The following is a 13,141-nucleotide window of genomic DNA, read 5'->3' on the forward strand; positions in this document are numbered from 1 at the left end:
CTGGGATATTTAGCAAGACCCTTAACTTTATCAATCAATTTCTTTATACGATTGACTACACTCTTTGTGTCAATTACTGGGATACTCGCAGTGTTGTAGATACTTACAACTTCATGTGCTACAGCTGTCACTCTCTTCTGCATACAATCATATTTATTGTACTTTAAGCAGTAGTCATACAGTCTGTAAACATCACTAGATGTAGGAATTTGTTTTTTTTTATAACTGCAGGCTGGCCCAGGACTGAGTGTTTAGTCCAAAGTCTTGTGCTGACGGACGCCATTTATTAATACTCAATACAATGGAAACCAACTTGTCCAAACAATATCAGATAACAATTAGAAAAGATTAATTATAAACAATTGATTGTAATAAACCCTGTTGTAGCAAGAATAAATTATCACTTTTTTTAAACAATCTAAAATATAAAACAGAACATGTTAAACACATATATTACCGTAATACAGGGTTTGATGAGGGTAAATTTACGATATCCTAGGATTACTTTTGGTTGAGTTAAGGTAATGTATGATTAATTTACGGTTACTTAGACTTATCTAATCTCATTTCATGTACCAGCGAATGTAATATAAACTAAACGTAGTGAACACTAATAAGAATATGCCTTTATAAAATTGATATTCGTTTTCACATTATTTCCTAATTTTCAACTACAAGTTGCAAGTACTTACTGAGGTTAAAATTTAAAAAATCTTATGGTCCCTTGGTTTTGGACCAATAGAACAACTTTTTATGCTATAGCCAAAAAAAAAAAAAAGTATGACCCGCCTTACTCCACAGTACTTGTAATCCTAGAGTTTGTGCAAAAATGATTTGTTGATTTGAAATTTAATAAGTTATTAACATTTCACAAAATTTAATAAATAATTACTATGATAAAGCCTAACCTGTAGTTAAGGATGTTTTGTCGAAGACCATGCCTATGATGTTTTTGTCGCATTTCCAATCTACAAGCAGATTTTTTGTTGCAACAGAAACTACGTTACCATGTTTCAGATCAGCTTTTGTTGTTGAACTTGGAAGGGCTGGCACACCAAGAAGTTTAGTTCCATTTACTCCCGATACTAAAACAGGTAGACGATCATTGGTGTCTTTGTAGTCCAGGGAAGCCATTAGTTTTCCGTCCCAATGTACCACCATTTTTGGAGATGGATTCCATTTATCTTTTATTTGTTGGCTAATATGGGGCATTACTGACGTTCGATATTGATGGGCTGAGCTGGAACTTAGATTTATTTTTGAAACATCTCCCCCGCAGACAGATATTATCAAATGTACGAATGAATTCATCTTAGTATTACTAATGTTATTCCTCACACTCCAGGCAATAACATTTGAATTCTTGAGAATATCATGTGGGACAAATATGTGTTCACCAGATTTAATTTGCCTTTTGTGACGCTGTTCAATTTCAGAGCAGGCCGAGCTGGGTCCAGCAGTCCCCCCAACCGATTCATCACAAGAACTACTGGTTAACTCAAACTCATCAGTTTCTTTGAACATTATCAAATGGTCTCTTTTCGGAAAAGCTTTATCATAGGTTCTTTTCTGGCTTTTCTCAACAACTTTTGAATGGGCTTTGTCAATTCTTGAATAAGATGCTTTCCTATCAGTTATCATGCTTTGCATGAAAGCAATGTCTGCATCGATGGATTCTTTTTCCTTTGTTATTTTATGTCGTTTTTGAACTTCCATATCTTGGAGAACAGATTTCTTATAAAATTTCATGGTAGCATCTAATGTTGACATAAATATCTTGATTCCTGGGTTATTCAAATGTCTTTGATTTTCATTGTATTTCATTAACTTCATAAATTCATTATATTCTTCTTTAATTATTTTGCCAATGTTGTTTCTTCCACTTACTGGAGGGATATTTGACTTCAAATAATGCTTCAGGACATTATCAATTGTAAGAGATAATGCATCATTAAAGTTTAAACCCTTAAGGTTTGCAAGCAGGCAAAGAATTACTTGCTTCTTTGTTGGTAGTTTATGTCCCTTGATTTCCTTGTCGCTGATACCAGGAGTGGTCCCTAATATCATTTTTATATATCGATCATTATGTCTAGTTTCCATTATGATACATTTATGTTGTATATTAATCATTAGTAATCTGAAAAATAATCAAAGTTAGTTAAATAACAATACAAAACAAAGATAAAATTTTTTAAAACATTCATAAGATATTATTACGAAAAATGTATATTTTTCCCAGTATCAAACTTTATGTCGCTTGTGCTAACTCATATGTGATCAGATTGCAGAAAAAAATTAATAGCCGTTGTTTTTAGGCCCAAACGCCTTACCAAAAACTTGAACAGCTATCCACGACCAAATTTTGAATTATGTGGGGCGGCTGGGACGCCCTAACATAATTCAAAATTTGGTATATATATATATATATATATATATATATATATATATATATATATATATATATATATATATATATATATATATATATATATATATATATATATATATATATATATTAATGCTAAAGAGGAAAGGTAAAATGTGTGATGATTGGATTGGTATGGTGTTGTCAAAGCAGTATTCGAGTTGAGTTGTCAAGAAATATAGAATACTTATTTAACTTATGAAGTCGTAAATTGCTTAGTGTTGTCATCCATTTTGTTTTCATCCCAACTTAAAGTTTTCTGCTTTTTAAGTTATGATAAAAGAAACTACCCTAATAAGGCAGTTTCCTTTTTCTTTAACTTTGTGCAGCCGTCTCTGACCAACAGTCAGGTTTATGCTTCTAAAGGGGACATTTCATCTCATAACACTTTTAAACTAGGCCCCTACGAATCAGAAATTTATTCATCGAATCGAATCTCGATTATCTTAAAGTTATCTTAAAGTTTTTTTAACATCATCACAAAATAGTTTATGCTGAGGTAAAATTTTGCAGACTTCGCATTTGAATTTTGGGGCGGACCACCTTAAGTAAAAAGTAAAAACGAAACAAAACATCGATAACTTCGATAGAAAAAAACATCGATAACATCGATAGAATTAAAAAAAGTTAGAAAGAGATGTCTTTTTTTTTTGCGCCAAATCATGGTTTTATCATTGTGATTACATAGATAATAACATGAATAGTTTATTATATTTCCACCAACTGACTCTTTCAGAAGAATAAGTTGTTGCTTGTACACCTAGTACAGATCGAGCTGCCTGTGAAAAGACAGGAAAATATTTTTTGTTTTTTTCCCAGTATTATAGCGGGCAATTATCACTATGGCGTGCGGACAAACATTGGTACCCATTTCTTTACCAAAGCAATCTTGAATGCAGTTTTTTTACAGAAATTTGTTGGGAAAGTCTATATATTTCAGATTCTTTTTCCTTATCTTGATTAAACACAGCGTCAAGTAAATTTATTGGTAAATTTTCAATGTTGTTGGTATTTATAGAATTTATATAAGGAGCAGTTTCGCATTGTTTAAAATCAACTGAGATTTCAATAAGATGGTTTTTTACTTTTAAAAGCTCGTCTTCAGTGTGAATAACGGCTTTGAACCTTAGGTCTAAGTATGTTGAGATAAATAGCGTAACATTCGCTAAATCAAACGGTGCATGTGAATTGTGAAAGCAACTTCTTTTTGAAGCAGCTCATTAAGCCACAATTTAATGATTCTAATTGAATTTTTAAAGTATAAATGCAAGGTTTAACCAAACTGATAGCCACTGTGGTATCAGTGTCATGTAGCGTTGTTGCATGCGAAATTAGTTTTAAGAATAAAATCCACTTTTTTTGAATATCTTTCATCGCCACCGATAATACATTAGGAGGATCTTTTACGCATCTTCCACTTAAAGTTCATTCCTTAAGTGCAATTAAAATTGCCGTACAATTTTCACATGACCAATTCAGAAGTTTAAATGTACTGTTAAACCTGGTTTCAATACCAAGAGGTGGATTTTCGAAGTCCTTGTTCAAGTTGATGTTTTTTTAAACATTTCAGACATACAGAGGAATTCTTGAAAAAACTTGTGTACCAAACTAATGATATTTTTAAGTTGCTGTTGAACAAACAACGCACTCTTAATGCATTGTTGAAGAACATGTACAGCACATGGTTGTCATGTAATTCCAAGAGGAGAAGCTGTGGTAGGTATTGAGTTTGTTGAGTTGAACACAATTTTATAAAACCCTTACCAGCGGGTTTCAAAAGAACGTCCATCTGCAACCATAAATTCCAAAACAGCTTAGTAAAATTTTTTCTCATTTTTAGTCGAAATTGGGTGGTTAAGAAAATTTGACATGACGCTTTGTTTCAATTTTTTAGAACAATTGCTTTCCAATACATCTGGTTTCAACAATTTACGTTTTTTTCTTCTTTCTGCTCCAGCTTGTGTATAAAGTCTTGTGTTTTCTTTCCAGGTGGTTCCAGAGATGTGATGCTGTGCCAGAGTTTTGTACACAAAAATTGGTTTTGCAAGTTTTACATAAATAAAGTTGATCATTTCATCAAAGTATGGCTTAATAACTGCCGCCATTGTTTAAATAGAAAGATAGAAATTGAAAGAGTTTGAAAAATCAAAAGTCAAACTTAAAAAGAACTTTTTTTTAAATTTAATTGCTCTACAAGTAATGACAGTACAGCGAATAAAAATATTTTTTGAATCGTTGAACGTTTTTTTAAGTCAACTTATAAAAGAACGTTTTCTAAATTTAATTGTTCTTTTAGAAAGTGTATTTAGAAACCTTTATTCGATAATATGGAGAGTTTTCGAATCGTATCTCGAATCACTTTTTCGATTCGAAATTTCAAAGCTTCGCTGGAGCCTATTTCAAACTTTTCTGCAATTGGTTTTCTTTCATCAAAAGACGCGCATTTTGCAATTTTTTCATGTTAAGTAAAAAACTGCACCACACAATAAAATTCAAAATAAACTAGCACCGCAGTTGAAAGTGTTACACGGTAACTGTGTATATAAGTAGTATAAGTAACATAAGTAGTAGAAACAACTGTTATTTCTACTACTTATATTTATAATACGTTAAGAAACATAAAATAGATATAAGAAGTAGAAATAACTATAAATACATTAACTGTTTACCTTATCGCCATATTTACACAGGGCAGTAAAAAAACCTGGGAGTAAAAATACTTTCATCAGATTATTCATCAAAGTTTGCCACATTGCTGTCTCGACCCCCTCTTCCCGTAAAAAATAATTTTACACTTTAATCAAATAACTTCTGTGATTAGCTGAATGTTGATATCTGAGTAAATTTCAGATCGAGGAATCAATTAAAATTGCTTTAATTGTAAAGGAAGAAATAAAAAACATAACATTTTTAGTTTTAATATTTAAAGTTAAATCTTTCCCAGCTCTTTGTTGATGCTTTAAAATTCAATGCTGACTTGATTAGCATATGAACATATCTATTTATCTATAAAAAAAAGAAGGAAATTTAAATAGAAGGAAAAGTCAAAACTCGTTATAAAGTTTCAGAAGTGGTACAGTTTTATAGGTTCTTTACAGATTTAGTGGTACAGACGCTGTAAAAGTTAGTATTGATTTGATGAGAAAACAAAAATAATTTGCAAATATTATTGCATATCTGGTTTTTCTATAAAAAATTAAAACAATTTTAAATAGTAAATTGAAGGGCAGCCGAAAAAATCTCGCATTTTAAAAAACTTATGAAGTAGAATATTTGCTAACATGATTGTCTCTGTTATTATCTTGATGAAATTAAAAAAGGTAATCCGTAAAAACAAACTTCTTTAATTCACAATTCAGACCTGAAATTAAACAATATAAGTTTCAAGTCTGTATTTAAATTGATTTCACAAGGAAGGCACTTGGGCTTATAGAGAAATCGCAACAAGTAGAGTTAAAAGAAAATAAAGTTTTTGACTGATAACTTGACTAAGTTTGAAATAAGAATTTAAAAACATGGATTTAAGAAATTTTTGAAAATCTTTAAATGTTGCTTGTAATAAATTGGTTTATTTCAGAAACCCAATTTATTACCGCAACAAGAAAACAAAAAAAAAAAAATTTGGAGGGCTGGAGTGTTACGAGATACAAAAGTTGCAACAATGTGCCTTCATCATGAAAACATTTTAGCGTTATTTTTGAAAAAAAAAACAACAAACAAACATAAGCATGACGAGCATAAAGAAAATGCAAATAAATGTAAGCGTTAGATTAGTGGTGGGTTTTGATGGGTTTTTTTTTAAGCATAGTTTTAAAAATTAGAAAGAAAAGATGAGATAAGGTTAAGGTTAGGGACCAATTATGTAGAAACTGCGATGAAACGTAAGTTAAAACGTTAAAAAAAAAAAAGCAATACTAAAACGAAATAAACTTTTTTTTGTAAACAATCTGAAGTAAATAAACTTAAAGAAAAGTGAAACTCCACTTTTGAAAACTTTACCATCGAAAAATTTTCACAGCATTTTACCAACAATAAGCTTTCACAGGATTTCAAAACATCTACGACTATCTGTTGAAAAAAAAAAATAAGAAAAAAAAACGTATGTAAAAAGTATGAAAGTATACAAACAAAACCCTGTAAACCTATACAGTGTTAGTGATTGATTGAGACTTTTGCTAGCACTTAGTCCAGAATTTTGGTCTGTAAAGTATGCTACTGAATACTTTGACGTCATGGAATCGAAAATTCTTATAGTATGAGAGTTGAAAAAAAAGAAAGGAACTTAATAATTCAATATACCAAAAAAGAAAAATGCTATCCGAAACAATAATTAAAAAAAGTAGCCAAATTTTATCAAGATGACGGAGTTTAAAAGAAATATTGCAGAAGAAAAAGATTTCAAAAACTATGAAGTCAACATACAAAGAATTGATTGCAAAGTAAATACAATGAGTATACAATTCATAGACACCAAATTTGTCCAAGAATAAATGCTTTAAAAGTATTTCTAGATTTAGAACTGTTTGAACCAATGGATTTTATGTAATATGAACAGCATTTCATATTAAAATCAAAAAAAATCAAAAAAGTAAGCTCAAATGACGTTCGTGGAAATTTTTAGGTTCGCTCTCTGAAAGGTAAAACAAACCCAGGTACCAAAAGTTTTCATCAGTTTTGGCTAACATCTAATGATACTATCAGCTTTAAACAAGATTGCAAGCCTATCAGGATGCTTTTTTATTTAAAAGTTCGAAAAAAGCAATTTAAAAATGAAATCAAAATATTGAAATTCAATTATTTTATTTTACGCCATTTTGATAAATTTTTTCGATTGGAAGGTGAAAATATTTAACTTTATTGTAAAAGACATAAAAGTTAAGTTTATAGATCCACAGCTTCATCTTCTGACTTCAACAGCTGACTGTTGGGAAACTGTTAATAACATACTATTTTCCCTTAGAACGCCAACTACCGTAAATGGAATTGTACACACTTTTAGTGAGAACACCTCAAAGAAATTATTTAAAATCAATTTTCATTATATTTTCTGAATAAATTCAAAAAAATTTAATAATAAAAAAACTTTGATTGCAAAATATTCTTCAAAGAACACCTTGTTAAATTTACTTTTTAAACTTATTTCTTAAACTTATATTTTTTATTGATTGTAACAATAGAAAACCTTTAATAAGTGAGTAGCTATATCATTTCTTAACTTTTATAGCAAATTTCGACTATCATTCAATATACAATTTAACATCTTTTTTTATAGATAAATAGGTATGTAACGACAGTTGCAAATTATTTTGTTTAAAAGTTAATGATGACATGATGCCATAAAAGTTAGTATTGACTTATCAAGTCAATACTAACTTTTATGGCATCATGTCATCATTAACTTTTATAACATCAAAAAAGTGCTTGGTAAAATTTAATTTTAAATATTAAAACTAAATATGCTACGTTTTTGATTTCTTCCTTTAAAATTTAAGCAGTTTTAATTGATTCCGCGATCTCAAACTTGCTCAGATACCAACATTCAGCCAATCAGAGAAGTTATTTGGTAAAAGTATAAAATTGTTTTTTACGGGAAGAGGGGGTCGAGACAGTTATATGATAAACTTTAATAAACAATATGAAATATGATGTTCAAATTTTCAGATTTTTTAGAATTTTAAAAATCAAATAACTCTTAACTACGTGATGACTTAGCTAAATTGACTAAGAACCATCCAGAAAGTAATTTTAACTGATCATTTATTTGAAAAAATCAGTAAAACAGCTACTAAAATTTAAAATTAAGATAGAAATATAAAAGAAAATCTTAACCATGAGGCTTTTCAACTTTTGTAACATAAAAGTTTAATAGTAACTTACAAAAGTGATTCTAAAGATGCATACCTTTAAAATGAAACTCAACGACAACGCTTTTTAAGGTGTAAATCTACGAGGAGAAACACATTCTTAAAAAATAGGGATGTCTTAGGAATTTAAAAAAATTGCTGAATTCGACAAAAAGTTAGAAAAAAAAAAGGATTTGTTAAATGGTGTTTTAGTTTTAAAAAAAACTCACCGAAAGTTTTATGAGCAATTAAACTAAAGATACTTTTGTAGGAAGTGAACGACTTACTTAGAATCCTGAAAAAATTAATACAGCATTTTGAACTTTATCATCATTTAAAAAATTCTTTGATTTGCATCGAAAAAAGCATCGAAACACACTTTTACGTAAAGAACAATTGCGTTAGGTTCAGACTCATAAAAACTCATTAATCTTTCTTAAGTTGCAAAATACAAAATCTATTCTGATTAAAATACCAATCAAAGTTGTAGTCATTTCGTCAGGTTAGAATTATTTTGTTCTATCTTCCATTATAAACGTTGAAAGAGAGTTTTTAAATTTTTCTATAAGTAAAAATTACTTAAAATTTTACTTTTACTTTTTTAAGAAATAATAACTTATTCTTTAAATAATTTATATTTAAAGAAATTATTTAGAAAAAAAAATTTTTTAAAAGTAATCACAACTTAGTAAAATCAACAATCATTTTCTCCCAACGTTTAAAATTGGAGATAGAACAAAATAATTTTAACCTGACGATTTGTGAACAGAAAATTTGGGTAGAAAAACTTTTTTCCAAATTGTCAAGGTCTAGAGTGACTGTACGGATACTAGGGGTTTGACCCTGCCACTTCTAAAACGTTACTTCTCCACACAGTTGCAAGAAGGAAAATTAGTGATTATTTCTCCACACAATTGTAAGAAGGAAATTTAGTGATTATTTCTCCACACAGTTGAAAGTAGGAAATTTAGTGATTATTTCTCCACACAGTTGCAAGAAGGAAATTTAGTGATTATTTCTCCACACAGTTGAAAGAAGGAAAATTAGTGATTATTTCTCCACACAGTTGCAAGAAGGAAATTTAGTGATTGACAGTATTCTAAAAATTTTCTCAACCAAAAGAAACAATAAAATTGTTTTTTCGAGTTAAAGAAAAATGTAATTTCACAAAATTCTAAAGATTGAAGTATAGTAAAATTACACAAAGAGCACATATTGAAAACAAATTGTTTTGTCAAAACAACGATTGCAAGTTTATTTTTGACTTAACGATAAAAGAAAAAATAACAACAATTTTCAAAATTGCTATCTTAAGTGTTTTTAAGTTTAGGAATAAAAGAAAGTAGTTACGCTGCGTACTTTTAAAACTAAATTATTGAGCAAATAGTTTACATATCATGTGCTGGTGTCACATATTTTACTATTGATAATATTGCAGCTTTTTATATAGTTTCAGCATTTTCCATAATTGAAAAATATCATTTTTTAACAGTGTTGCATTTGATACTTGAAGGGCATTACCATATAAATTATATTTAAATAAACATTATGTGAAAACTAATATTGAGAAGAGAACAACAATTAAAAGATGATACATGGCAGCTTAGTTGTATGCTGTACATGTATTGCACTTAACCCTGTTTTATGTTGCGATTTCCTTCGGTTTTATCTATGCGACTTCAAACTTGTATTTACAGTTCTTATTCTACATGTCTTTACGCGACTTAGTATTTGTTCTACATACGGATTTATCTTTGCAACTTCAAACTTGTATCAAAAGTTCATTTTCTAGATTGACAGTGCGAGTTTAAAAGCGGATTTCCACGAAGCGAATTATTTCGTGCGACGCAATTTTTTTCGCGGCTCGTCTTTCGCCGAATCAGAATTTACATTCCACCATAAAGTTGGCAGGCTTTTTTTTGCTAGGAAACATGTCATTAATAAGAAAAAAAATGTTAGTGATTAGTAGAAAAATAATTATTTTAAAGATACTGCAAATGAAACGAGAAAAATTAAAGAAACGATTTTGGGCTAGGAAACTCTATGCAGAACTCCTACAAAAAAGGAGAGTTTCATTTATTAGTACAAGATTTACGTTTACACGACCAGGAACACCTTTTAAAGTATTTTCGTATGTCTCCAACAACTTACGAAGAGTTGCTTGCGTTTGTAGCGCCTATAATTGTGAAACAAAAAACTATAATGAGAGATACTGTCTGTCTAAGTGAGAGGTTGGCCGTAACACTTAGATTCTTTGTAACAGGAGGTGCTCAGTGTACTATTGCTGCAAGTTATAGAATCAGTGCTTCCACTATCAGTAGAATTGTTAATGAAACGTATGCAGCCGTTTGGAATTCATTGAAAGAGAGAACTTTTCTACACGTCCCATCAGAAAAACATGAATGGAAGTCTATTGCAAAAGAACTTGAAAATATTTGGGATTTCCCGTATGCTATAGGTGCAATAGATGGCAAGCACATTATTATGCAAGCTCCACATAATGGAGGGTCAGAATATTTTAACTATAAAAAAAAGCATACAATTGTCCTTCTAGCAGTTTGTATTGCTAAATACGAATTCACTGTGGTGGATATTGGTGGCTCGGGAAGACAGAGCGATTGTAGTGTTTTTAACAACTGCAGTCTTGGTTATGCAATTGAAAATAATAAATTAAATTTTCCTGATCCCAAAAATATTGGTCATTCTGAAAAATTATTACCATGTATTTTAGTTGCTGATGATGCTTTTGGTTTAAAAAAAGCACATGATGAAACCGTATCGTAATAAAAATATTCCTTTAGATCAAAGAATATTTAATGAAAGACTTTCAAGAGCTAGAAAGGTTATAGAAAAATACCTTTGGTATTGGAACAACACGCTTTCGTATGTTTCGCAAGCCAATTATTGCTAATCTCGATAAAGTTATTTTAATTACACAAGCGATTGTAGCTTTGCACAACTTTTTTATGAAAAAAAAAGATCAGCAAATAATTATCACTACTGTCCTACAAATTACACTGATATTGAAGGTCCTGCTGGGTTTAGACCAGGTGATTGGAGGAAAGATAATTTATGTTCCGCTGCACTCCAATCACTGACACAATCAGATTCTAACAACTCAAAAGATGCAAAACAGGTTAGAGACGAGAAGGAGAACTGGGCAATTAGATTTAGTAAATAGAAACTATTAAATTTGAAAAAATGTCAACCAATCAGTTACTATTTCAATTAGAAAGTAAAAACTTCTAAATTATTACTTCTGTAAAGTTTCTGAAGTTAATGTAAAAATATTGTTACTCTTAATAAAAAACAAAAGACGTTTAGATTGTGACTCAAATGTGAATTTGTGCAATTCATTTATATTTACATAACTTTCTTGGCCATTTTAAAATTAAATTTCTTTTCAACAATTTCGATGTTATTGTTTTTCAACACAATTGCAGAGTTTGCATACTTTAAAGGATCTGATTGGTTCTTTATTTACGCGAATAAATTCGTCACAAATAAAGTTGAAAAATATCCAACTTTTTTGCGAAACGAAAAAAATCGCCAGGCAATAAAAATATTTTTGTGCGCATGTTAAGAAACATTCGCGGCAAAAAAAATCGCGCAGCACGAAATAATTCGCTCCGTGGAAATCTGCCTTTACGGTAGTTTTTCTTGTGTTAACTGTCTTTTCAGTTGGAACTATGTAAAAGTTAGTAAGAAGTACCCATCGAGTTCAAAGAAACGTTCAAGCTGAAAATTTTGCACTTTGTCTATTGATCTTGCAGTAAAGTAATATTTTTTGATATCTGCAAAAGTTTTATTTTATTGATTTACTTTTTTACCTGATATTTAAAGTTTTCTAGTAAAGTAGTAATTTAAACTCTTAACTAAGTTGAGAAAGAAATTTATTATTGAGTACCTTTAGCTACAATGTAGGTGTAAAAGAAAGTATTTCAAAGTGCGATATCGCAACAAAAAATGTTGTGAAAACATTTTAAACAAATGCAGTTAAGTCTTATCTACTTTTAGATGAGAAAGCTTGACATCAGTTTTTTTGTATTACTTAGAACTCTCTTATAACCTAGCCTCACTTATATTTTAAAATGGGCTAAAAAGTTGTTTAACCGGTTTTGGTTTTAGGTTACCTGTTCAAATTTCAGGTTTTACCTGATTAAGTTTAACCCGTTTTACCCGGTTTTACCAGATTTCTGGACTTTCTTTTTTAGATGGTCTCAGCAGTTTTTATTGGGATCAAAGGAGGACAAATTACCTAAAAAGCCCTGAACCTTATTCTCATTAGTATGCAACAAACTTTTTACAAATTTTGTCCTATACCAGGGGACAACGACAGACTGAAATTTATAGTTATTGAAGATAAACATTAAAGCTTCAGGTTTTTCTTAAAGTACTCAAAGGTTAACACGACCATTTATTGCGGTGTTGGGAAACATAAATCATAAACTACAAACTCGATTGGTTTTAATAGCACCCAAATCATGATTTTTGGGTATCTTTTAGAGTCTTGAGCACATATTGGGGATTGTATCGTCGCAAGGCGAACGTCTAAAAGTTCTAAAACGTAAACCAAACTCTTCGATTAATGATTCGCCCCTAAACATTACATCCCTCTTTTCTAATATTTACCAGTCGATGTATTTCTGACAGAAGACAACACGGTCCAAAATATTCCTTTAAGATAGACGAGGTTTTTTTTCAAGCAATTTGCATGAATTCTTGCTTTCTTTTAGGGAAACTTTTCTTGTAGTTCTGACGACTAAAATTAACTTTTTACAAAACCGCCTGTGTACTGTTTATCAAAAAAAAAAAAAAACGGTTTTGAATCATCTGTAATATAGCGGAATTGAATTGTCTGTAATATAGCGGA

The 13,141-nt window shown here is 30.1% G+C and overlaps 1 pseudogene; it reads right to left on the reverse strand.

Moving 5' to 3' along the window:
* Positions 1-2,969: 2,969 nt before the first annotated feature.
* Positions 2,970-4,113, reverse strand: LOC149881004 (uncharacterized; annotated as a pseudogene).
* Positions 4,114-13,141: the final 9,028 nt, after the last annotated feature.

The sequence above is a fragment of the Hydra viridissima genome, unplaced genomic scaffold (genome assembly GCF_058129835.1).
Source record: "Hydra viridissima isolate aposymbiotic clone 2 unplaced genomic scaffold, HvirCarnegie_v1 scaffold_12, whole genome shotgun sequence".
Lineage (NCBI taxonomy): Eukaryota > Metazoa > Cnidaria > Hydrozoa > Anthoathecata > Hydridae > Hydra > Hydra viridissima.